The sequence below is a fragment of the Dermacentor variabilis genome, chromosome 3, assembly GCF_050947875.1.
Source record: "Dermacentor variabilis isolate Ectoservices chromosome 3, ASM5094787v1, whole genome shotgun sequence".
In the NCBI taxonomy this organism is placed as follows: domain Eukaryota; kingdom Metazoa; phylum Arthropoda; class Arachnida; order Ixodida; family Ixodidae; genus Dermacentor; species Dermacentor variabilis.
The window spans coordinates 135,567,360-135,593,714 of record NC_134570.1 but is presented as its reverse complement, the minus strand read 5'-3'; the positions used below and the strand labels follow the sequence as shown (position 1 = coordinate 135,593,714).

General features: G+C 46.3%; 1 long non-coding RNA gene across 1 annotated transcript in view; it reads left to right on the top strand.

Annotated features, from left to right (window-relative positions):
* Positions 1-19,486, top strand: part of LOC142574208 (uncharacterized) — a 43,225-nt gene extending 23,739 nt beyond the window's left edge. The window contains exons 2-3 of the long non-coding RNA XR_012826452.1: positions 1,696-1,787; positions 19,397-19,486. This is a non-coding gene — a long non-coding RNA (uncharacterized LOC142574208). The remainder of the gene's footprint in view (positions 1-1,695; positions 1,788-19,396) is intronic.
* Positions 19,487-26,355: the final 6,869 nt, after the last annotated feature.

The window sequence follows — 26,355 nt, the reverse complement described above, 5'->3', positions numbered from 1 at the left end:
TTGGTTTCAAACCACAGACACAAAGAAAGACGTTGAACAATATCTGCACGGCAAAATTAACCATTCTAATGGACACTGAGCAGGAACAAAGTGCCTCGTACAAGTACTGCTATTTTATAACGTCTTTTCGTGCCTTTAATAAGGTGGTGGTGGTCCGGCGTCACTTATGAGGCGTCATCTCCATTCCAGTAATTTTTACAGCGAAGCTGTATACCTCTACCATCCAAGGAAATTTTCGTGTCCTTTGCGTGGTAAGCAAAAAACAACCCATGCGTGGGCCGATCCCAGAGATAGTACGATGACGGGCCAACCGGCTGCGGATGTGAAGCAGGCGTTAAACACTCCCCGTACGTGGGCGGATCCCGAAGATAGTGCAACGCCATCCGATCCGCAGCGGAGGTGAAGCAGGCGTTAAGCACTCCCTATACGTGGGCCAATACCGAAGATAGTGCCTACTTCTCCCTACTTCTAGAAGTTGCACGCTGCGTTATCTGGAGCTGGTTAATTCAGGCAGGCCTAGTTGCCGATTAGTCACCGCCCCGTTTCAAAAAGGGATGAGAATAAGCCATCATTTTCAATCAACAAATACTTGGTATTGTGCCGCGGGTCAAGGGATGCGGCATGTGCGGCGCATAATGTAGATACCTGTGTTTACTCTTCGGTACACGTTATAGCGCCTCCTCGCAAGGCACGAACCACTGCTGAAGAAGCTAATCGTCGAGCTATGCGCGCGGCTGCAAGCAGGCAACGTCGGGCTCAGCAGACCACTGTGCAGAGAGCACCACAAGCCGAAGCTGACCCTCGGAGCCGGGCGCACAGTTAAGATGATTCTCGTATAAAGGACGGGAAGAGACTTCGCCGCAGAGGCCCTCCAGTTCGTGCTGCCGAAAATGGAGCTTCTAGGGAGCCACTCTTCCAGCTTACGCTATGACTGTATTGCGTGTGCTGCGCAGGCCTGTGGCTTTTCCTTTCACATATGCGAACGAGTTTCTAGTGAGCAGGGAAGCAAAGACACTTTCTTCGCTGAATGGCTAACTTGCCTCGTAGGTTTACGTTCCTAGGAAAACAAGGGAAAGCGACTTTTTGGTATGGGCACCTGCAAACGCACCGAGACGGAGGCGCAGAACAAACGTAGGTAATACCGTTCCTTGCATCGTGTAACTGTCAATTTCTTTTCCGAAAACAAGTACTCGGATTAAACAGAACATTTATTCGCATTCATTAATATGTATTTGCACAGTCACTATGACAGGGGATGGGGGAGGGAAAGAGATAGAGAAGTCATGAGTCTAGATGAGTCGCATGCATAATGAAAGGTGTAGCATACCTAAAGTCGCAATTCAAGTCTGTTACCTTCATGTACTATAGAAGAGCTTTACTCGGTAGTGTCAATTACTGTGGAGCCTCTTTACTACGCCTTCTTTATAGTATCGGTACTGTTTGAAGTAGTGAAAGACCATCACGAAATCAACCAGTTGTGCTTCTGTTTGCGTGCATTTTATGACCTCACTTACTGTCTAAGTGCTTCATTTTATTGTTTTGTTTGTCAGCAGCATGGCCACTCAGATTTATTTGGTAACACTGCGATTGATTTGGCATTCAAGAAACTGTTTCACGTATGTGGAATTAGAAAGCAATTATGAACGGTTTCTCCATAATGCCCCTACATACGCAGTACTTTTACTTCATTTCTAGCAAAATGCATCATCCATGGATACTTGCCATGCACATTCTACGTGATTACATTTTGCTTGTGCTCATAACGTCGCCCGGTTCCCTAGGAAACGGTGAGTTTTCTTTGGATGATCATTTGAGTACTATAACAGTACTTCCCAATTTTTCTACAGCTACAGAAATACTCCTAATGTTAATCTCTTTCAATTGTTCAATTAAGTTAAGTCCAAGGGTTTTACGCGTCTAAACCAAGATATGTTTGTGATTAACACCCTAGTGGGGGACTCTTGATTATATTTGACCGCCTGCTATTTTTCAACGTATGCCCAATGCACGATATACATGAGCTTTCTTGCATTTCCGCCCTGCGTAAATCCGACCACAGTTGCCGGGATTTGATCTGACGCCTTCGGGCTCAGCACCACAACGCAAAGCCACAACGCCGCCACGACGTGTAGTTAATTTCTACCTTACATTCTTGGCCAAGGAAAAGGCGAGATAAATGGTATGTAGGCATATGAAATGTTATACATGGTGCATTTTATTATGAAATATGTGAACTAACACTGATAATGCAGAACGCGTCAAAAAAACTAGTTGCTGCCCCGATTACACTTTTGGAAACTTCCAGGTCTTTATTTTCAAAGCGAAACAAACATCTATGTCAGCAAAGACGGAATCAAGCTGCAGTTTTGAGAATAAAAGTGTGTAACTTTCTTTTGCTGGGGTGACTAACTAAAATTACATCAGAAGCCCTTCACGGTTCCCTAAACTGAATAAGCTATGGAAGAATCAAGTGTTTTCTAGAAACTGCCTTCGACGTCCCAAAGAAAAAGTGCGTTTTCTAAAGCTACGGTACGAATGGCACACATTAACACAGGTATGAGGCCACCCAGTATAACTCTTAGGTCAGCGCCTTCAATAAACAAAAAAAATAAGTTGGTTAATTACTTTTTTTTTATTCATGGGTCAATATATCGACGTGTGGAATCTTTCAAATTTTGTTACGTGAAAAAATGAAATATAAGAGCTCAAAACGTGACGTCTTCAGGCGACATCGTGATGCCAGTGTCGGAAAACCATAGGTTCTTGGAAAAGTTACTAGAAGGAACTCGGGCGCTAGAGTCTACGGGAGCTGTAAGCAATTAGATTCAGCACGCATTCGAATGATGCGTAGTGCAAAGATTTGCATAAAATTTGCAATGGTAGCTTCAAATGTTTTTACGGCGTTACATATTCAACGCTTTCAATAAAGCTGTGGATGAATGATGCAATCATCTGCAATGACTAAATGTAAGTGTTATTGTTGCTGCGCCTTACTGCCTTCATGAAATGAGGAAAATATAATTGTTTGGAAATTTTGAACAAAAAGAGCTATAAATAATGGGACAAAATGCAAGTAGTCGCAAGCACGAGGAATATGTACATGCACGTAGTAACCATCATTCCCAACGTTGATGAACGTCTGCTGCGACAAGGCTTCTAGTAATATTAATCAACAACTCTACGTGGAAACTGTCTTTCGTAGAACGTCATTCATTCCTTTACGCCGGACTTTGTCACCGGCCTGCACGAGGCGATTGCGTGCACGCTTGGGTGGGTATCATCGGAGTAAGAAGTGAAGTAAAGCCACTGTGCTAATCCAGGAGCGGGGCATGGATTCATGAAAGCGATTGCGACGTTGTTTATTGTGCGGAAGGGTGACTAACTCCTTGAGCAAACGCCTCAGTACGGAAGCTTTTGGATTTGACACAGGGTGGCCCAACCAAAATAGAGGTTTGCTTACCTGGGCAAGGAAGATTTAGTAATTTTGGACGCAGGAACAAATTCAGAAGCACGCAAATCCTACCACTTTCTCAACTTACGCCAAGTGCGCTTCATGCATCATCAAAGCCATGTATCGATCACGCAAGCAAATGTTTTCTTAATGCTTCCTTCACCTGTGCTCGCATCTTTTCGTTACGAAATGAATGAGGGCATCCGTCATGAGTCTGAAACGTCCATAGCGAGCAAAATAAAGGAATTTCGTCAAATATTTTTTTACGCACTGAAGTATTAATATGCAAAGATGTAGAGGCTTTCTCCAATTTTCATTTATGTGTAAAATACTAGAAATACTAATATTAAACGTGAAGAAATCTGCCCAGCTGTCGATTTAGGACTCACTGGCATCCTTGAAGCCCTTGGGTTCAGCGAGAGTAGGGGGAAGTAAAGATGTCCGCAATGGAGGTTAGTAAGAGGCAATTGGAATACTTGTGGAAGGGGGGAAACCACAAACAACGGAGGAGTGCCAAAACAAAGTTCACAATAGCTGTTCAAAAATTTTGTTTATGGGGATTCATCGTGGTTTTCTTTGTTCATTCCTTCTTTTTTTTAACACAGGTGGAAATTAGCCAGTAAAGTAATCAGACTTTGCTGGCACAACCCACCGCCTCGTTCCAAAGGGGATGTTCATAGCATCCATCCATCCATCCACTAAGGTGCAAGTCCAGAGCGGGAATATCTATCTTTCGTCTGGATTTGGTTGAGTTGAGCAGGGCTGATAGGAGGGGAGAGAAGAGGCGGAGAATGGGTAGACACGATGTATTCGTGAAACGAGTTATTCGGCCTGCTCGGCAGGCGGCGAGGCCGAAACAATCGATCATGTTCTTTGTTCCTGCCCCATCTTCCGGAAAGAGAGGGCTTCGCTCTACGTCTCAATACGACGCATCGGTCTCCCTGCAGTCTCGGCATCCCAGCGGCGGTTTCACGGCCGGCACCACGGCTCCGCCTTCAGCCACCTTCTTACGTTTTTGGAGTACACGGGACTGTCGTGTAAATTGTGAATGCATTGCATGGCTACAGCTGACAGCGGTACCGAACGGTACCGGGCTCTGCAAGTGCCTCGACCTTCTCTCTCTTTTCTTTCTCTATATCCACGTCCACTTCCCCAAGGCGCTGAGTCGTGCTCCCTAGGGCTGCGGAAAATGGCGCCTCTCACTCACAGACTAATGACAGCCTTGGCATCTTCCACTCGCATAGATGGTGGGAGGGCGGGATAGGGTAAAGGTAATTTGAGAAGTCGAGCAAACGCAGCAACTACACTAGCGGACAACCTGCTGCGGCTATAAAGGTGAAGCTACGGAGGCAAAGCGCACACAAATGAGAGCGGTTCTGAAAGAGTCCGGCGTTTTAATCCACGTTAGTATAGGTTGGGGAAGCCAAAACATAAACGCCTCATTAGTAACAGTTAAATAAACAGAACATGCCACTGAGTGGAAAAACCTACTTATTTTTGCAGCTTTTTCCTTCTGCGTCTGGGGAAACGGAAAAGCATCGAACATGGAAGCGGCATTGGTTCCGCGTCTGTTCAGAGCAGCCAAAAACACGATCAAACGCTGCCGGAATACTTGGCGGGGTAACACAAGCATAGTAGCCACGCGCCCGTAGCTTTTCTTTCATAGCCTCAGAAAGATGTCCGAGCGTATAGACCCGACATCGGTTGCATACAAACTGGATCAATTTAATTTCGAGGTACGCTACGCTATGTCCCTGCTAGTTCTGAAAAATAAAGATGCATATTTGTCAAGTGGACAACAGATGCAAGGCATGTAGACGCAAAGCCGCATTATATCACCGTAGAGACTAGGCGACAGTACGGAAGCGATCCCACGTCAAATCAACACTTCTGTGCCCGCCGTGGTATCCCTGCGTCTATGGTACTGCTCCAGCTTGTGGGTTCAATCCCGACCGCGGCAGCCGCATTTCGACGGGAGCGAAACACAAAATCCTTGTGCACGTAGATTTAGTTGCACATTGAAGAATACCAGGTTGTCAAAACTAATCTTGAGTCTGGCACTGAGGGGTGCCTCATAATACGACCACTGTTTTGGCACGTACAGCCCAGTAATTCATTTAAATTTCAACGCTTTTTCCACGATGCAATGTGCCATGCAAGGCAATGACAATGTTCAGCCCTCCCCGAGGTTATGAACAACGGCGCACTACAACGCCTCCCGCAAAAACATCTCTGTGTGTGTTCTGTGCACTCCGCAGACAAGCAGCTGCGCTGCAAGCAAGGTAACGTTTAACATCAACTCACTACTCTCGTACTCTCGCCATCAACATCACAGATAATTATTGTCAAAGCAAACCGTAAAGAAATCTTCGCGTACATCGGTTCCCACAGTGCGTGGGGTCAGCATCATTTTTATTTTGCACTTATCTTTAAACGATCTCTGCTGTGAGTGAAATTTTTTTGCCTTTTGCTTGATCACTGAAATTCTAAAAGCCTCCGAGGAGTAATTTTGTCGAGAAACAGATTTGTCAAGGACCTGGTAGTAGCAACTTTCGCGTTTGAATGGTTTAGCGTCTACCTTGAATATACGGCTTAGGAAAACGCATGGATTACATATACATAAGTGTATACGGAACATGCTGGCGACAGCGGAAACGGAAACGTAGTGCGTGCACGGTCACAGCTGCATATTACAACTATGCAACAAGCAGAAGGACACAGCACAGAACTAACGCATTCCCTTCTCGATCGATTTCAATGTCTCACGCACGCACAATGCTGCGCTTGACTGAAGATTTATTTGTTTGGTGGTCAATCATTAGAGTGTACCATTAAGAGGCAGCTTTAGCTCGGGTGCCCCATCTAAATACATCTAAAAGGATCATTCGCTTTTCTCGGCATCCAGTGCACCACATTTGACGAGGTTTCTTGCATTTAAAAGTAAAATTGAAAAACCAGCGACTGTTGGTTTCGAATTTTTGATTTAGGTCGTCAATTTTTTATGAAAGATTGTCGAAAATCGAAAGTTTTGAGAAAACGAAAGTATCAAGTTTACAACTCTGTAACTCGTCAGAGAAATATGATGTCACAATTCCGTGAATTGCCTCTTATAGTACATCTAGACCGGACAAAATTGATGCGTCACACATAAATCTCAAAAAATTTAGGAATATGTAAATACAGCTTTTGCAGTACCCTCGTACACGACGTAACAAATTCACGTAACATATAAACTGACATACCCAATTTGTCGGTTTTTAATGATCTAATGGGTACCTTACAAAACCGCGATATCTGTTCTTGATGCAGAGCAAATAATTTGTAAAGTTCGTGCTCCTAATATTTTCAAACTATCGAAAATTTGAAAATACTTTTGACAAAATTGAGGCCCTAAATAGAAATTTCGCTTCCAACAGTCATTCGAATTTAATCTTTTCCTTTAAAAGCAATAAATTTCATTAAAATCGGTCCAGGGGTTATTCCAGAAAAACGTTTTTGCGTTTTACATGTATTTGAATAGGTCGCGTCGGAGTTTAGGCTCCGCATTGTTCAGCCGCAACAGTTCATTAAGGTTTTATATTTAACTTTTTAAAGCGAAGCTGTCTTTGCCTCTTCCTTCGGCTTCCCCACTGCCGCTGTTGCTGTGGGCTGCTGTGGGATGCTGCGTCTCCTGCTGTCCGGCATGCCGCTAACACCGGCCACGTCAGGACATAGTTGAGACGCACGCCGCTAACGGTGGCCGTGTCGGAATGTGGTCATGTCATAACGTGGCCATGTCACAAGAACATAAAAGGCATGTGCTATCGGTGCTTTCTCATATAAAAAAAAATCTGGAATTTGTTTATGAGCTGTCATTCTCAAAACTCTGACGAATAACTCTCTAAAGGATATGAGGCAATGCATGCGCCTTGTGGAGGGCCTGAGCGGTTGTCGTTCAGAATGATTGTTGCAACGCTCGCGGCGTCGACGCCGGATTCTCTGCGACACGAGGCCCTAGACGCTATTGCGTTAATACATGACAGGAGTGTGGCATATAGGAAGGACGACCAGCGAAGTTCCTGTCAAGATTTACGCCGCGTCGCACTTGCACAACGCCCTGTGGACGCCTAAATAGGCGTGGCCCTTCACAAATGCTGTGCAGCAGGAGCTGCCGCACTTGTCTCCGGGCTAACCGCAACAGCAACGACAGTAGAGGGAGGAGGTGGGGAGAATATTCGCGTGGCAATAGAGAGAGAGAGGGGGGGAGCAGTTTTCTGCGTGGTTTTATGTAAACCCCCTCAAACTTCATTAATGTAGCGACACTCTCCGCCTTCACTTCTCGTTTCTCCTCTCTTTCACGCGACCTCCTCGACCGTGGTGCCGATTACACTGTTCGAACGTAGCCGACGACATTTTGCAGTGTGAATGCACGCATAGCCAGGCGGTGCGCTTTAAGCGTTCGCGTTCTCTTTGTAGCTCCGAGTAGCTTCGTGTACAGCGTAGAATACGGGCAACCGCCCGTATAGAAATTCATATTGTATAGTATACAAATTCAGTGACGCCAGCGTTTCTTTCTCTGTTTCGATAAATATTTATTTAAAAGAAGTATCTGACGAGCGCTAAAGCTATGCCATGACGACTCTGAATGTATCGCGTGCGCCACAATTACTTACCCAACATTTGTCAAGTACGTGTCGCAACGTCCTGTTGCGAATGGTTCCAAATGACACATTTACAATCGAATGCCAATATCCAGACCTGCAGCAAGCTTTCAGTAGCCTAAATAACCTGCGCCGTCCTTACCATGTGAATTCGTGGCGCGTATCAGCTATGATGTACAAATACCGACAGGGGGCACGGACGATGGCTGCTCTGCGGGTTCGAAAGAACATCTTGAAGGGGCAGCGCAAAAAGACGATGACAGAAGGCAGGAACACGCCTTCTATATCAGGAAAAAAGGGTCGCGTTGTGTAAGCATGCCATCGATAAATTTGCATGATAGTGAATTTGAATTTTTAAGCCGCTTCATAACGTAGCATTAGATTAAATGGATTTGCGTGTTTTTTGCCTGCGCACTGATAATGACGCCATGGATGGTAGAGCACGTGGCTATGGGATGTGTACATAAGTGTATGTATGCCTTCGAATAAAGTTAGTTGTGAGTTCAGCGCTGTCCTGTGTGTTCCTGCCTTCTGTCATCGTCTTTTTGCGCTGCCCCTTCAAGATGTTCAACCAGTACCAACTCGCCCAAATGTCGATCCTTCTACAGGTTCGAAAGAGTATTAGAAGCTACCGTGCCGCCAACGTGCGTGCCAATTTTCTAAGTACGCACAAAGGCTCAGAGGTGGGCGCTTTAATTTTTTCATGTTTCTCGTGCCTCAAAGTTGGCAGAAATACGCGTGGCCGATCATCGAGCAGGGATTCTGCGTATATAGAAAATTAGGTAAGTTTTTTAGTATTCGTTCGCGAAGCGGGAATCCCGTAACAGCGCTTCATTCAGTTCAGTGACTCATCATTAAGCGCATTTCATCGTGCGCTAGCTCGTCCGTTCACAAAGTGAGGTACTTGTCGCGATGCGAGTTGCACTGATGTACATGTATTGAGGACGGTTACGCTCGCTCCGAAATAACATTTGCGAGATATGACTTGAGTGGAGTGATGACCGCGCTATGATGCGGTCGTAATTGCGGTGAGTGAATTGATACAGTCGTTCATATTGAGGCACCATTTGTTGCGTCATAACGTGTGTGTGAGAGACACAGTGATAGTACAAAGTAATAGTTGAACCAACGAGTAAGCGAACGGCTAAACGAACGAGCGAACCACGACTAAACCAGCAAGTGAACGAGCGGGCGACCGCACGTTTTCTTTGCGAGTGCTCCACTGCCGCATCTTAATCTGTGCACACTTTAAAGCTGACACGAATTACCACGTACGTCTGAAAGACTTATGATGCTGTCGTTTGGCGACGAACGCGGTTTCGGGAGAGCATGCATACTTTTCCTTTGTATTGGAAATTCACTGGGCGATCGCCAATGACGAACACGAACAAAAGAAGCAAACAAAGCTATTCACTAAAAAAAAATGCAGAGAGTTGCTTTCCTAAGATGAGTTTTCGCGGTCGAGCCTCAAATTCTGTCAAAATTAATGCGCTGAATCCTAATGGTTTCGCAATCACGTTTTCCCACGCCCAAGCCTGTTGGCGTACAATACGATTAAGCGCACAAATTACGACCACGTACTGCTTATATGAAGAAAGTACGCGTCCCGTTGGACTATACTGTGAGAGAGTCGCAACTACTTCGTACAGTCGTGTTGAGAATGTTGATCTGAAGTTCTCCTGTCCGATTTGATGAAACCATGTCTTTCTTAACCCTTCAGAAGTGATAGCTGGGCGAACCCGTAGCGTTTACCGGACGGTATCGAGAAGAGCTTCTTGTCATTTCTGAAACTATTTTGGCATGCGAAGGCGCAGCGGCTTATCGTGATCGAAAATACCGTGATGTGACGTCGCACTTGCCACGAAACTTAGTTCAAGGCGTTCGCAAACCAAACAACACAGGATATCAACTGCGCCAACGTGCGCTCCTTGCCATCCCGCAGACGCTTTACAAGCAAACATGGCGCTGAAGCACGACTGTAAGCAAACGAAGCCAGCGCGAGGGCCCACGTCATGCTGTTAGGCCAATAGAGACGCGGCGTCGGCCTTGTCCAGAGCGCGCGAGGACGAGGCGGCATTCTTCAAAGCGTGGCGCTACTTTCCGAAGTTTAAAGGGCCGCTCACCAGGCCCCAAGCAAAGTTTGTTTACACGCTGGAAGTGGTTACGTGTCCTCTAGGGAGCGTTCTGCCGCAACTTTTTTTTTAGATCGGCTCATTAATAGCCGAGATAGTATTTCAGTGCCGCGAACCTATGATTTCAGCAGGCGGGCTCCACTGCCATGCAAGACGCTCTCTCGCCGCGCTCCATCTAGCCTTCGCAAGCGAAATTCCTTCCCGGCGTTCTCCAATACCAGACCTCGAGAGTCGCGTGACCCATACGTCACAGGCCCCGTTTTCATTTTTTTCTCTTCGCTTTGTTTTTCTTGCCCTACGCATTTCCACTCACAGCGCCACGCGCGAGCTGTTGTCTCCTTCGCGCAGCGCACATGAGTAGCGGTACAATTCAGTGCTCCACGAATACTGAGGCAGAACAAGTAGATCGCAGAGCATGATCACGCACTCGAACATGGTAGAAAATGGCATAGTTTCGGTACCTGCTCACGTGACCGCACGACCGTGGGACCAAGCAGACGAAGCGGAAGTACATCTCTTTTGCTTAGGTGCAAAGTAAAAAAAAACTACGCAAACCTTCCTTTTATGTGTTTTATTATTTCTCTAAAATTGAATTCGTCAATGCAAGCAACAGATCTCACAGATAAGAAATGTTGTCTTGAATAAGAATCGAAGTCACGTGTCACCCCGAGCCACGTCGCAGTGCGGACACAATTACGTAGACGCAGGAGCCCGACTACGTCATCGCCCCTCTCCGGGCGGATTAGCCGCGAGTGAAGATGGAAACAGCGTTGAGATTGAAATTACAGCCCTTTCCGCAGCGCGCAGCGATGTGATCCTTCGCAAACACGATCGTTGGCGAGCATTGTATCCTCTGCGCTTGTGAGCTCAAAGTGGCCAGACCAGGTGAGGGGCCCTTTAAGGGGCTTTAGTTTTATGGGCTAAATTGCTACAAGCCATAATGACGCCGAAGCGTGCACTTGGTGTCGCCGAGACGAAAACTCGCATAAAGCGCCCAGCGGAGCAGGCAAGGTAACATTTTCCATCCCTGCAAGACAGTCGTATGCCGTCGACATATCCCCGCCAAAAAACATCCATAAACGCAAACAGCCGACAAAGCTTCGCTTGCATCGATTCTCACAGTGCATGGAATCTGCTTATTTTCGTTTTTTTAACAGCGAAGCTGCTTTTGCTCGGCGTAAAATGAACCGCGTATCACAAAGCTCCACCGACGCCCACGACGGAGACACTGCGCGCAGCCAGTTCCGCGCCGCGCCGCGATATCTGCGCATGCGCAGTGGTAACGGTTAGGAATGCGCATGCAATTGACGTTGAAAATGATGTGAAAGCGTACGCTCGTTGGCGCTCCGTCAGTTAACGCCATGGGGTGGGTTAGGAAAATTCGTTTTGCCGAAGAAGAGGTGGCGCATCGCGAAGCGACTTGCTGCGATGCGGAAGAAACAACGGCAAGGACGCGCCAATCCGACCTACTTGGCCAGAGAGACCGAAGTGAAGGGGTGGCAACTACGCGAAGACCCAGAATACGTCAGTCGAGAGAGGGCCTGAATCGCTGCGAAGTATCGGCGATTACACCAAGACCCTGCAGTACGGGAGGCCGAATACGAGCGACGCCGAGCTCGCGTTGAACCGGGGGTGCCAACGCTCGGTTTCAACGTGAGTTCCCCTCATCGGAATTTCGACATTCCAACCAAGTGTGCCATCGACTGTGGTTTGACTCGAACCTGTCGACGCTCAACACTGTTCAGTCTGTGGAGCAACGTGCACAATGTATGTGTGTGCTGCGAGACATCTTCCCGGAGGCCAGCGACCACGATGAGATGCGGCTGTGTAAGGCCTGTCGAGAAATGGATCTTACGCGGTAAAAGGCCGCAGCTCAGCGTGTCAAACGGCTGCAAGTATCCACCCAAGCCAGAGACCAAAGACGTAATTGAACAGCTTCGCTGTTTCAAATCTCGCCTGACCGAGTGAGAGCTTGCCCCCCCCCCCCCCTCTTTTTTTTCATTTTTACGCCATAGCCTTAAGGCCTCCGCGTCAAAGAAAATCCGGTGGATGCATCGGCGGCGTTGTCTGTAAGATATGAATCAACCCGCACCACTCAGGCCATCCGCGTGGCGCCGACGGCTTAGTGAACTATTGAAGGAACACTTTCCGAAGAAGCTGCTGCGCATGCGCGAGCCCGCCGCTTGCGAGCACCTCCTATGCGGTTAAAAAGCTAGCGGGCGGCTCCCCGCCAGGGCAATCCGGCACGCTCAGGCAAGCTCCCGTGGCCGCGTTTCTGAACTACATACCTGCGCACTGCGTCGCGTATGGATGTACGCATTATTAAGCCAAGAATAACGGGGTTAATTTTTAGTTTGCGTCCGAGTAGCGCCGCCCACTAAAGAGAACGTCATGGGTGAACGCCGTAAAGTGATTGAATGCAGACTCAGTATGGCAGCCAAACGTGCACTCAAGGATTAGCAGTGAGCACTTTGCAGCAGCTATACGTCATAATAATGGTCTGTAATGAGTCCTTTCTAATAATATAAATTCGCCCTTCTTCAATTTTAGCCCAGCCTTGAAACTTTTCAAGCGACCCAGACTACATGACAGCTGTTTCCAGACGGGCTGCAGTGCAAAGGCACCATCGTTTCACAAAGAGGCATTTCATCATCATCATCATAATCATCATTATCAGCAGCCTGGTTACACCCACTGCAGGGCAAGGGACTCTCCCATACTTCTCCAACAGCCCCGGTCATGTACTAATTGTGGCCATGTCGTCCCTATCTCATCCGCCCACCTAACTTTCTGCCAATCCAATCCAGTCCGTAACCCTTAATGACCATCGGTTATCTTCCGCCCTCATTACATGTCCGGCCCATGCCCCCCCCCCCATTTCTTTTTCTTGATTTCAACTAAGATGTCATTAACTCGCGTTTGTTCCCTCACCCAATCTGATCTTTTCATATCCCTTAACGTTACACCTATCATTCTTCTTTCCATAGCTCGTTGACTCGTCCTCAATTTGAGTAGAACCCTTTTCGTAAGCGTCCAGGTTTCTGCCCCGTAAGTGAGTAGTGGTAAGACACAGCTATTACTCACCTTTTTCTTGAGGGATAATGGCAACCTGCTGTTCATGGTCTGAGAATGCCTGCCAAACGCACCCGGGCCCATTCTTATTATGATTATTTCCGTGTCATGATCCGGATCAGCCACCACTACCTGCTCTAAGTAGATGTATTCCCTTACCACTTCCAGTGCCTCGCGACCTATTGTAAATTGCTGTTCTCTTCCGAGACTGTTAAACACTACTTTAGTTTTGTGCAGATTAATTTTCAGACCCACTCTTCTGCTTTGCCTCTCCAGGTCAGTGAGCATGCATTGCAATTGGTCCCCTGAGTTACTAAGCAAGGCAATATCATCAGCGAATCGCAAGTTACTAAGGTATTCTCCATCAACCTTTATCCCCAATTCCTCCCAATCCAGGTCTTTGAATACCTCGTGTAAACGCGCTGTGAATAGCCTTGGAGAGATCGTATCTCCCTGCCTGACGCCTTTCTTTATTGGGATTTTGTTGCTTTCTTTATGGAGGACTACGGTGGCTGTGGAGCCGCTATAGATATCTTTCAGTATTTTTACATACGGCTCTTCTACACCCTGATTCCGTAATGCCTCCATGACTGCTGAGCTTTCGACAGAATCAAACGCTTTCTCGTAATCAATGAAAGCAATATATAAGGGTTGGTTATATTCCGCACATTTCTCTATCACCTGATTGATAGTGTGAATATAGTCTATTGTTGAGTAGCCTTTACGGAATCTTGCCTGGTCCTTTGCTTGACAGAAGTGTAAGGTGTTCCTGATTCTGTTTGCGATCACCTTAGTAAATATTTCGTAGGCAAGTGACGGTAAGCTGATCAGTCTACAATTTTTCAAGTCTTTGGCGTCCCCTTTGTTATGGATTAGGAATATGTTAGCGCTCTTCCAAGATTCCGGTACGCTCGAGGCCATGAGGCATTGCGTATACAGGGTGGCCAGTTTCTCCAGAACAATCTGCCCACCATCCTTCAACAAATCTGTTGTTACCTGATCCTCCCCAGCTGCCTTCCCCCTTTGCATATCTTCCAAGGCTTTTTTTTACTTCTTCCGGCGTTACCTGTAGAATTTCGAGTTGCTCTAGACTATTTTCTCTTCCATTATCGTCGTGGGTGGCACTGGTACTGTATAAATCTCTATAGAACTCCTCAGCCACTTGAACTATCTCATCCATATTAGTAATGATATGGCCGGCTTTGTCTCTGAATGCATACATGTGATTCTTGCCAATTCCTAGTTTCTTCACTGCTTTTATGCTTCCTCCGTTCCTGAGAGCATGTTCAATTCTATCCATATTATACTTCCTTATGTCAGCTGTCTTACGCTTGTTGATTAACTTCGAAAGTTCTCCCAGTTCTATTCTAGATGTAGGGTTAGTGGCTTTCATACATTGGCGTTTCTTAATCAGATCTTTCGTCTCCTGCGATAGTTCACTGGTATCCTGCCTAACGGAGTTACCACCGACTTCCATTGCACACTCATTAATGATGCCCAGAATATGGTCGTTCATTGCTGGAACACCAAGATCCTCTTCCTGAGTTAAGGCCGAATACCTGTTCTGTAGCTTGATCTGGAATTCCTCTATATTCCCTCTTACCGCTAACTCATTGATCTGCTTCAATGAGTTAGCGGCAAAGAGGCATTTAGCAGCACGCAAATGACAGCGAGATAGGATTTTCGTGTGGCATGCGCACGGCTGCATCGGCTTGTGTTTTCACAGCGCGCACTCGCGCTCGGTGTACGATGATAGCGCTAGGGATCGCGGGCACGCCCTGCAGCCGTCTCGCCGGCTTAAACCATGTGCGCTGCGGCGGCTTCGGCTAGTTAATGGCCCTAAATAAAATGAAGGTAGTGCCATGCCTTCTCTCCTCCTCCTGCGCCGCCGTTATCTCCTCCTGCGCGCAGCCGAACTAGCAGACACTCTCCGAAACAAACGCTGTCGCGACGTGTCACTCAAGCCCTCGAGGCCGTATTTTGGTCGGAATTGTTTTACGTTATATCTTGCCTGGCTACCGCAACATTATTAGAGGATGTATGAATGTCGTTGCGCTTGGTTGGCTCTACTTACTCGTGCTGGCTCTCTTGTTTCAGTGACATCGAAGTGGTGAGAACACAGCGTTTCAGCAGCGTCTCAGCAACGCCGCATTCGGCCACTTTCGCAGATCACTTTTCAAAATACGGGCCCGCGCATGTCTCTTCAACGCTAAAGCGTAAGCGTAGCGAACGCAAAACGCGAAGCTACGGCTGTGTTCCAATACTCACCGTAGGTGGCTTAGCGGACAGTGACAATTTTAAGTCTCGTTCCAATTCGCATGAAGACGTCACCGTAGACAGCTTCGCGAAAACGATACAGGCTACTTTCCTGTCCCAACAAGATGGCGGCTGAGCAGGACCCTTCGAAAGCCAACAGGAAGGTTTCTTGCGCATAAGAAAATGTATACGTGCGATCCTACACCCTTAATGTAAGCTACATCGTGTTTTTCATAGGTTTTCAGTCGATAATACTTAAAATACAGAAATAATGAACTTTCCTGATGCCGCGAGGTGGCATGACGTCGCAGAAGCGTCCTCCGTGCTTCTTCCGGACGGGTTGAAACGTTTTCCAATACACGGCTTCGAAACTGTCTAAGCTGTCCCCTTTGCTGTCTACGTGGACTGTCTTCGATGCTGACCAGAATTCAAACACACACTATATCATCAGTCAGCACTCTTTGTCAGCATCGCAGATCGCCTTGAAGGTACGCTTGCCGCCCCCTCACCGCTTCGAATCGCATTGCGATACACTCAAAAAGATGCTGTTCGCCTACATTGAGGCCAAACAAAGACAGCGTCAATGAATGTATGACTCAGTCGACAAAAAGCACGTGCATTTTACGACGACTTGATTGAACTCGGCCACGGAAATTCCAAATAAACGCAGCGCGAATATGCGGCACTTAGGATAGCGACAAACTAACGAATCCGCATACACCAAGTGGTAACGCATGAGATATTAGCGATGAGCGAGGAATCGCTCGCTTAGCTCAAAGACCCGGGACCATTGCGTTCTGTTGAAATCAGCCCGGCTGATTCTTTGAAGCCAGACCTTCCTCCGCCCCGCGTCTCGCTTCGCACATGGAATTCGGCAGAGTTGCTGGCCGCCATTTGCACGAGTAGGGAATCCGAAGACACAGCAACACGGCTTCGCGAACACGGAACTGCGCAACAAAAGCACACAGGAGGCGCGAAACCGTCTGCGTACGCTGCTCCCAATGTTTGGCACGGCTATGCCGTCGGAAGCAAAACCAAGCAAGAAAAAAAATATGTATATAACACGCACTGTGCAAATCGATATAAGCAGAGCTTTGTCTGTTGTTTGCGTTCATTGAGGTTATTTCGGGGTGTGACGGCATACGACAGTCATGAAGCGTTGTGAAATGTTGCCTTGCACTGCTCCCTTCGACGCCTTATGCGAGCCTTCGTCTCCTCAGCAGTAAGTTCACGTTTCGGCGCCATCCCAGGCTGTAGCGCTGCAGTTCACAAAACTGCCTCATCTCTCTATCTCTCTCTATTTCCACGTTAAAACGTTCTCCCCAACTCCTCCATCTACTGTCGTTGCTGTCGCGGATGAGCGCGGAGGCAAGCCAAGCGCGGCAGTGCTTGTATTGCATTTGTGCGGGGTTCTCACCTAGTTACATATAGCTACAGCGTCAAGAGGGCATTGTGCGCATGCTACGCGGCGCAAATGTTGACACGAGCTTCCAGTGTCATGTTTCCTTTGTGCCACACTCCTGTCATGTACAAACGCAATAGCATTAAGGGCTCCGTATCGCACAAAATCCGTCGTCAACGCGCGGGCGTCACTTGGCGAATAAGCATTCTGAATCACAACCTCGGACGCACTCCACATGACGCACGCCTTGTCTCTCTTTACAAAGTACAATGTTTCAAAAGTTACAAATACTCTTTCCAAAGTTATTACTTGCAATTTTGAGAATGACATCTTGTAAATAAATCTCATGAAACAAAACACCGACAGCGCATGTCTTTTATGCTTTTGTGATATGGTCACGTCTCAACGAGGTCCCGACGCAGGCGGCGTTAGTAGCGTGCCTCTCTGCTACGTCCCTACATGACCGGCGTTAGCGGCATACTGGACAACAACAACAACAACAACAAGCAGCAGCAAGCAGCAGCGGAAAGCCGAAGAAATAGGCCAAGAAATCTTCGATTTAAAAAGCGCGTGATGTCGTTTGGCCAATGGGAGGGCCGAACGTCAAAGGAAAGCGCAGGAGAGGAGGACTGCGGCAATCATCAAATAATGAGGCTATTTCTTTTATTATTGAGCGGCTTCACGGCTAGTGGCTTAACAGCGCCCGCTATTGTGCTCGGTGCACAGTCACAGCTCTCAGCGCGCGGGCTCGCTCCGCAGACGTCCCGGCGGCTTGAACCGTGCAAGTGTGCCCGCGCCGGCGAATACACTCCTTTTTATTGGGAAATGAGATGAAAATCAAGTGCCGTATTTGCTAACGATTATTTTTAACATCCCGTCATGCTGTATGGCACGTTGCTACACATCAGATAGCGCATCGATTGGCTCCTTCATGAGAAGAGTTATGATGACACTAATTCAATCTGTTGGAAAATATCATGCAAAGTCCGCGATCATTTTATGCGGCCACTCGTAGTCTGAAATAAGTGAGCGAATGAAGCAAAGCCTGGCCGACAAATTGCAGCCTACTTCGACAGCTGGCGGTGCGGCAGGCTGGATGTGTTAGCGTCTATCGAAGCCACTCCAGTCTCTCGCTAAGCTTTATTTTCGCTTTGTTTTTATACATATACGTAACAGTTTGCAGAGCACTAAATGCGCATTCTAATGCTCCTATAACACTCCAAGAAGAGATACGCGAGAGTGAATCTGCAGACGGCAATTTCAACGGGGCTCCTGCGAGCTGCCACACTGCTGCCACCTGCCCGAACACTCAACATAGAGATTGAACATAACGTTTTTCATATAACCCGCTTGTTAAATGCCCAACAACGATGAGCCTGACGCTCGGTCGCGGTTGTTGTGTGCAGATAGCTCCACACTTGCTGGCTGGCAATCCAGCTTCGCGAAAAGTCGCAAATGCATCCCGCTTCCAATAAAGAAAACGGAAATCAGCCTTCCTCCAATATTTTCGCATGACGTAAGACGACTAAACAAACAACGCAGGCTGAATTGCACGCCATCAAAATTCATGGCGGAGTTAGCAACAAGGCGATGACAGGAAATGTTTTTCCGACACAAATAGTCGCACGCCGCACCCCTAACGGTTCCTCAGGCTTACGGCAGGGGCAGTTCACTTTTTTTTGCAAATTGCCAATTTCTCAAAGTAAAATACGTCACAAAATTTGTAAAGCACGGGTAGCAGACAACCTACACACAAAATAGTACCGGATAGTAATTTCAATTAGAGAGAAAACATAATGCTGTTACCGGCCGGCATCTCAAACACAAACATCTATTCCGGTTCCCCTTTGAAGTCTATCTTAATAGGAGCGGCGCGCCTCCATGGGTTCTTTGCAACATCATCCAGATGCCGCTAGCCTCCGCTCATCGGCAGCAATGGTGGTGCCCACGGTGGTGGAGGGGAAGAAAAAGAAAGAACGAGAAAGCTCGTTTTCGTCCATAGCGTTCGCCGCTAGCGCTCCCAGGAAAACATTACTTTTACATACGGTGCAGCTACCGGAAAGCGTGACAGAAACTCAGCAATCATTGAATGATATCGCGTTCCACTCTTAAAGGAAAACCTAAAGTGTCCTTCAAGTTTTTTTTCCAGAAGAAGGCATTGGCGTCTCATAGAATGGCATGTCACATAAAGCATATTTATTTGTTTTATATATATATTATTTCATATTTAATGGAAGATAAATGAAAGGCCAGGAGGTTAACCCGGACTGTGCCGTGTTGGCTAACCAGCACACATTTGTGCGACATTCAGTAGGGCGCAGCACTATGTACAGAAGTTTGCAGTGCAAACGTAAATTTGATGTAACGCATGTGCGCGCATTTTTGTCTTGCGTGACGACTTGTTCAGCATAATGATAACCTAAATGGAGGTTCATGTCTGCAGAGTGCAGGAAGGCGTGCCTCGTGATGTGGTGCCCAGACTTCCAGGATGCCGACACAAACAGCTATATCGACTACAATTTGACTGACCCAGGTTGGTAGGATTGTACTTATTTCTTCGTTTGTTCGTTTGTTTATTTAAGCTGTCAGAGCAAGAAAGGACGACTACAGGAGTGGATAGAAATACAAGGAAGAAAAGATACAAAATACCGCTACATCTAGAACGAGCAACGAAAAAAAACAATAGCAGTGTCTGTGAAAAGTTACGCGTGGTGATCAAAGACAAAACACTCTCTCGGTGTGCGCATCAGAAAAATAAAGAGTTGCTATGACGCGTTCATATCCGGGAAGGTTAGATTCTCCAAACCAGCAGTAAAAGCACTGACAGAGGAACACATGACATGTGGATTGGGTAATTCATTCTATTCTTTGGGGCGATTGCCCTCAGAAAAAACTTATACTTGAATATATCATTGCGTGTAAGTGGCGGCTGTATGTATAAACCTTCCTTGTGTCTGGAGTGTTGATCTGCCGTACACTGAAACACTGAATACACTGAAATCAGCGAAATTAAGTTTAAGTTGTACTTAATAATTAGGCTTAGGAATTAGGAATTTAGAATTAGGAATTAGAAAAATTGTTCAGAATTTTAAGAGGACATAAGTTAACATAAATATGCAACACATAAATAATTGATAATTTTAAAAATTCAGCAAGGCACCCTTTCTATCACACTAATAAAATTGTAAGCTGCGAGAATATCTTTCCAGTGTCTCGATCCCAGCGAAGTCACCCCAAAAGAAAGAATGGTTGGCGAGGTTAGCGATAGCCCAAGTTTGATAATTAAGTTTTCGAAGACTTTTCTTTGTCTAGAAAATCGGCGGCACGAGATGAAGTAATGTTCTATAGATTCAGGTGGATTGCAAAAAGAACATAAAAAGGACATACGGAGACCAGACCTGTGTAAGTAAAATTTGGAGACGGTATACGGAATCTCAGTTTTCTAAAGAAAACTTCCAATAATCTAGAAGGACACCAGTTGGTATTCCATGGGAAGCCAAGATGGTGATATTCAGAAGACAGTGTTAGCATGGATATTGCAGAATTTTGCGATACACAGAAGTTTCTTTACCTAGCCGCAGTGACATAAGCTGATGTCGGCAAAACATATAATAGGGCCCTTGAGGGATGCTCGTGCGATTGGATCAGCCATTTCATTCAAGTACAACCCCTGATGTTCCGGTACACAAAGCAAGCATACATTGCGTAAGTATGAAGGTACAATCGTACAAAATGTTCGTTGAATTCTTGAATTTGAAGATGCAGTAAGTGCTGCGCATACAGACAGCGAGTCGGTCGCAATAACAGCTAATGGCTCATTTTGGTCAACCTTCCGTATTGCTAGTATAATTACTGATAATTCTGCCTGAAATATGAGTGTGAAGTCGGGAAGGCGAAGAGCTAAGACCATTGAAGTGATTCAGAGAAGATTCCCACTCATGCCATCTCATTGCACACAGAAGCGTCAGTAGCTAATGCATTGTCAGTGGCTAGCTGGTGCAGGTGGTCGTGTAAGATGATAATAAATGCATGCTTCGTACTAGTTTAGCATCATTTGGAAATATGTCATCGAATTCAATTTTTGAGGTCTGGTAAAGCGCCATATGAATGCAAAACTTGGCATATAGATAGGTCCAGTTGCTTTAACTGTGCTTGAACAAATATCCACTTAGGGCAGTGTACTCTCGACCACGATACTTCAACAACTAGACGCTTCAGTGATAAATGCCTATTGCATACGTATTTTGAAAGAGTCATATATCTTTGAAATGTTTGAGCCGTAAGCACGCGGAATCTGCAACCAAGTTTGGGTATATGAGCTTGCTAATTAAAATAGTGTTGGCAACGAATCTAGGTAGCCCGAGACATGACCGTAGAACCTCCCTTTCTAAAAGTATAAAAAGTTTAATTTTGGTGGCGGGACCGCCAGAAAATATTACGCAGCCGACTTCTAATATGGGCCGAACATACACATTATACATCATCAGCATCCCTCCGCAGTCTAGAGCGACGGTGGCTAAGTCGGCGGAGCATAGCTACGGCAGGTTCTGACTTTGTTTTAATATGTTCAATGTGACTGCTCGAGGTAAGCCTTCCATTGTAAATAATACCAAGGTACTTGATTGCGTGAACTTAAGGAACTATTTCCTGGAAGTATTGTAAAGATATATGCAGCTGTGCAGTTAGCGGAAAGACTAGTACTGCACAAGTAAAACACTTGCTTGGGCTAGTTGGTTCATATTTGATGTGTAAAGAGCAGGGCGCGTAGATCAGGACAGAAGAACACAAGCGCCGGTCCTGTAGTTTGTGTTCTTCTTCTGTCCTATCTTTGCGGCCTGCTCTTTACACATCCTAGCACTGCACTTTTGCTGATATTTAACGACATGCATAACCCCTCCCACCATGTCTCCAGCATTCCTGATTCGGCAACGACTGCTGTAGCGAATGTACATTATCCTTGGATGTAAAAAATGCGATATCGTCCGCATAAACGTAAACGTGTACTGCCGTAGACTACAGAATTGTACATAGCAAAATGTTAAATAAGATAGGAGAAAGAACGGTACCCTGTGGTACACCTCTTGTCTCCTTGGGTTTAGACGTCGAAGTACCGCGTTGATAACAATAAAACTCTCTATCCCTCATGAATTGATACTCCAAGCGGTTATATACTTGACAAAAATCGTGGACTGAAGCATATCGAATAGCATGTTATAATCTAGAGTCGTATGCTTTTGCTACATCTAGCGTCACCAAAGCTGCGTAGCCTAGTTTGCGGCCAGCAAGTTTAATGCGGCTCTCTAAATCTACATGGGCACACCACACGAAGTGGCCGGAACGAAATCCAATCTGACAAAGACTGAAAGGTGTATCATCCTGCATAAAACTTGTTATACGGCCGTGAACAACACTTTCTAATAATTTAACGACATTGGAAGTAAGAGAAATTCGTCTTATGTTGTCCCAGTCAAGTCTAGCGGCCTTTTTCTTCAACAGTGGAACAAGTTTCGCTACTCTCCACTCGCTTGAAAGCCATGAATTTTTTAGAGAGAAATTTACTATATTGAGTAGCTCCTGAGGAACATATTCAAACAAAACTTAATCATTCCTGTTGTAATAGCGTCTGAACATGGGGCTGACGCCGGTTTTGACCTAAATATTCCCTCAAGCTCTGCGCTGTTACTTCTACAAAGTCACCTCCGCGGTGAGGTTTCTTTAGTCCTATCAGCAATTTGCGTATGAAACGTCGCTCAAGTCCTTGAGGAATTTTCTCAAGTTTCTCTGATAAATATTTAGTTGATAGAACTACAGAGTGAATATTCACGGGCGCCAAAATAACTTTACAGGATCGAAGAGAATTTAACGGGGCTTTTTTTATTGCTAGGCTGCGAAAGATATGCGTAGTGCTTGGAATCATAATCCTCCTTAACTTTTGAGACTCTTCGCGTATATGTTGTAGTAATATACACACAATCAGCCCAATTAACAGGACATTGGTTATATAAACGTTTTACCCATGCAGCTTTTCGACGTCTAAAATGTGGCTCACAATCAGGATTCCGTCATGGACAATATGATACACCCTTAGTATATTGTACAACGAATTGAGCTTTCTTTTATTGTTGTTTTAGAACTGAACACTCATTGCTTTGATATCCCCCTCCATGCCCTCCTGAGCGTTTAAAGCTCATTTGGACGCATTCTTAAATTGTGCGCTATTACCAAAAGTGCCAACATGATTGTCTAAACTGTTTAACGGGGCAAGCCGTTCGAAAATAATAGGGAGGTGATCACAGATAGTTCTTGAAGCAACAGTCGTCCAAGAGGTGAGGAGGTAGCAAACGTAAGATCTAGGGCAAATCACGATTGACTCCGAACAAAAGTATGTGCTCTCGAATTGAAGCAAAAGGAATTATTTGAAAGAACCCATTCCCGCAAGCGTTTGCCACAAGTGACCGTTCGAAAACCCCCCGATACATGATGAGAAGTAAAATCGCCCACTACTATAATGTTCTCTTGACTGCCAGCAATAGAGGCATCAAGTGAATGGGTATCTTCGACCGCAGTGCGGAAGTGCGTGTAAATGATAGAAAAAGGCGAGCAATGATTAAGTATTATATCCAATGCTAATCATTCAAAATCGGGTGACATTCTCTGGTATGCTATAGTAGTTTTATGGAAGATGTTTGATAAGACACAAAAGAGCTAAACTGCCGCCTCGGGAGGGCGATCCGATCGAAAACATCAGAAATTTTCAAGATGAAAAGCCTGACCGGTAGGAAGCAAAGTTTACTATAAAAGCATATTACGTGGACAATCTTTAGAAGTAACTGATAATAAATCTTCGGCAGCGGAAACTATGCAAAGCAGTTCCGCCGTATTACTGTTAAACTTGCTATGGTGAATAAATCCGAGCAGGAGAGTCTGCTTGGCCTAAAAACTTCTCTTTTAAGGAGCCCTTCTCAGTCGGAATCTCTTCGCGTACTTTTTTGCCATGGAGTTGGTGGGGGAGCTGAACTTTTTGCCCGTCAGTGAAATAATTCGTTCAAGAGATTCGGGGTCTTATCTACATCGTCATTTTCCATTCGATGTATATCGGAGACGGATATGGCCTACATTCTCAGAAGGTGATGGCTTTAATGAATCGCTTTTAGTCAATGGCAGCGCTATCGATAGACACTTCACTTGGTGTATTCTGTGGTAGACTCGGCACCTGATCTTCAATGTTGGCTTAATTAGTAAGTTGAAGCCACAGACCTCTTTGTGAGGACATCACCTGAACAAGGGAGTCAGTGAGATTTGTCACAGTGCGCTCCATTGCTTTTTCAAGTGACTTTTCTGTGGAAGCGGCCGCTGCTTAAAGATTGCGTTTCCCATGCGCAATGTTTGACGGGCTGTTATACCAGCATACCCTTGAGTCCTCATCTAAATTTCTCCACTGGCCTCACGACGAGACCATCGACGTCTGTCAATTACTTCGAGAGTTTTCTTTTCCTTTCACCTTGCAATGCACTTACGCTCATCTGCAGGGAGTGTACCACTGCAAAGGCAGTATGACTCATTTCAGGAAGAACAGTCATTTGAATTACGGCCTCCTCCAAAAATCCGCCATGGTGTGTTGGACCTGCCACTTTTTATGGAGTGCCCAGGCCGCCAGCATTTTAGACACTGAAGGACGCGTTTGATAGAGGCTTAACTCGGTATATCCGTTGTCATACCTTATTTCTGATGAGCGGTTCATTCCACCAATTCTAGCAATGACTGTCTCTGTGCCCTGAGCTTACCATGAACGACACAGTGCTCATGCCTGCTGCTGAAAGCATTTCCTAAATTTCTGCGGGCCTAGTCTGCGACACCGCAGACTAGGCTTTTTGTACACGCAAGGGGATCACGAATGAAACTGCTCACCGAACGTGTCACAAAAACCTCACAATTCAGTAAATCTTGAACACAAGCCTGATCTGAAGAAGAGAATGACGCTTTGGTCAAACGGTCAAACCTCGATGATTTGATTAAAATTGTCTTGGGATTCTTCATGCGAATCACTCCATCATCACTCGCGACCAAAGCCGCAGGAACGCTGATCTTCCCAATGCGTAAGAAACGCTCCAGCGGCAAATCAAGGGGAGGAACAAAAGACGACCAGGAGTAAGCCTCCTGGCCCGGTTATGAGAAAGACAGTGCAGAAACTTAGAAAATTACTCGTACAATTTAACAGATATTGGAACAAAAGGTAAAAGACAATCAGGCAAAAGACAAACAGCAATAGAAAACTGCCAGCTAAATGACGAGAACCAGCATTCCAAGCAGGATGATAGCGGTGGTGTCCGTCTAGGCTCTACATCTACTTATACGCACAGTGGCTGAAGGTCCCATCAATAGTTGGTTTTCGGAATGGCTGAGATTTGGGTGCGCCATATACCGCTATGAACTTCTTCAAGGCTCCGGACTCGCTATACATTTTGGGGACAGCGGTTATGGTAACCCGCAGTAACACGTTCCCCCAACACGATGCTTTCATTCGCATCGGCGTCGCAATCTATATGGCACCGTGATCGGAGACTCAACTGGACCACGCCCTTTGCGCGATGGGCACCACCACTACGGAACCGTCGTCGTCATCTCAGGCTTCAGATTCTGGTAGGATGCCTTCAAACATTCACTCTGCTGATTCAGATTCCACTCTCTATTAACCTGCGCCCCATCTAGCTGCTCTCTTCGACTCTTTTGAACCACGCTTTCATCTGCGACTGCCCTATTTAGTCCAACGTGTGCCATTTGTGGAGAGTTGCACCGCCGACTGCAACACATCCGTTTCAAGCCTTCCACTGACAAAGCGCCACCTGTCTCGGCGCCTCAATCTCCTTTTTGGAATTCCGTCAGACAGCAATCCCAGGGAGCCTTCCCAAGTCCTCAGCACGACGTCATGGTCTGCGGTTCGCGCGCAGTTTGAGTCTGTCGTTGCTGTCCACTGCTGGTCCCTTAAACCCAATGCTCAAATCCTTGCGACTCAGCGTCGTTCTGCGGCCACTGAATTTCTGCAGTTCATGCCGGTATCTAACCACTCCAACTATGGAGGCCTTGTCTCGGCACTCGGCTGCCGCTGTGGCCATGCCGAACTTCAACACTTACATCATACAATATTACAGCACGTGCAACAGGGCCACTACAGCCTCCATGACCTCGCTGCTCATATCACGCGCCCGTCGAGGCAGGCCCTAGCTGTTTGTCCGAGCTCGACCGCCGGCGTCATTGCTACCGAATCCTTCAATGTCGCCATCATTCACCCCAACGTTTAACGCTTTGTCCGCCGCACCCAGCCGTCTACAGTTCACGCTGCCTTAGATCTTGCACTGAAGGCTGCCATAGTGGAAAAATCCCCTGCAGTGCCCCGCCCCGGTG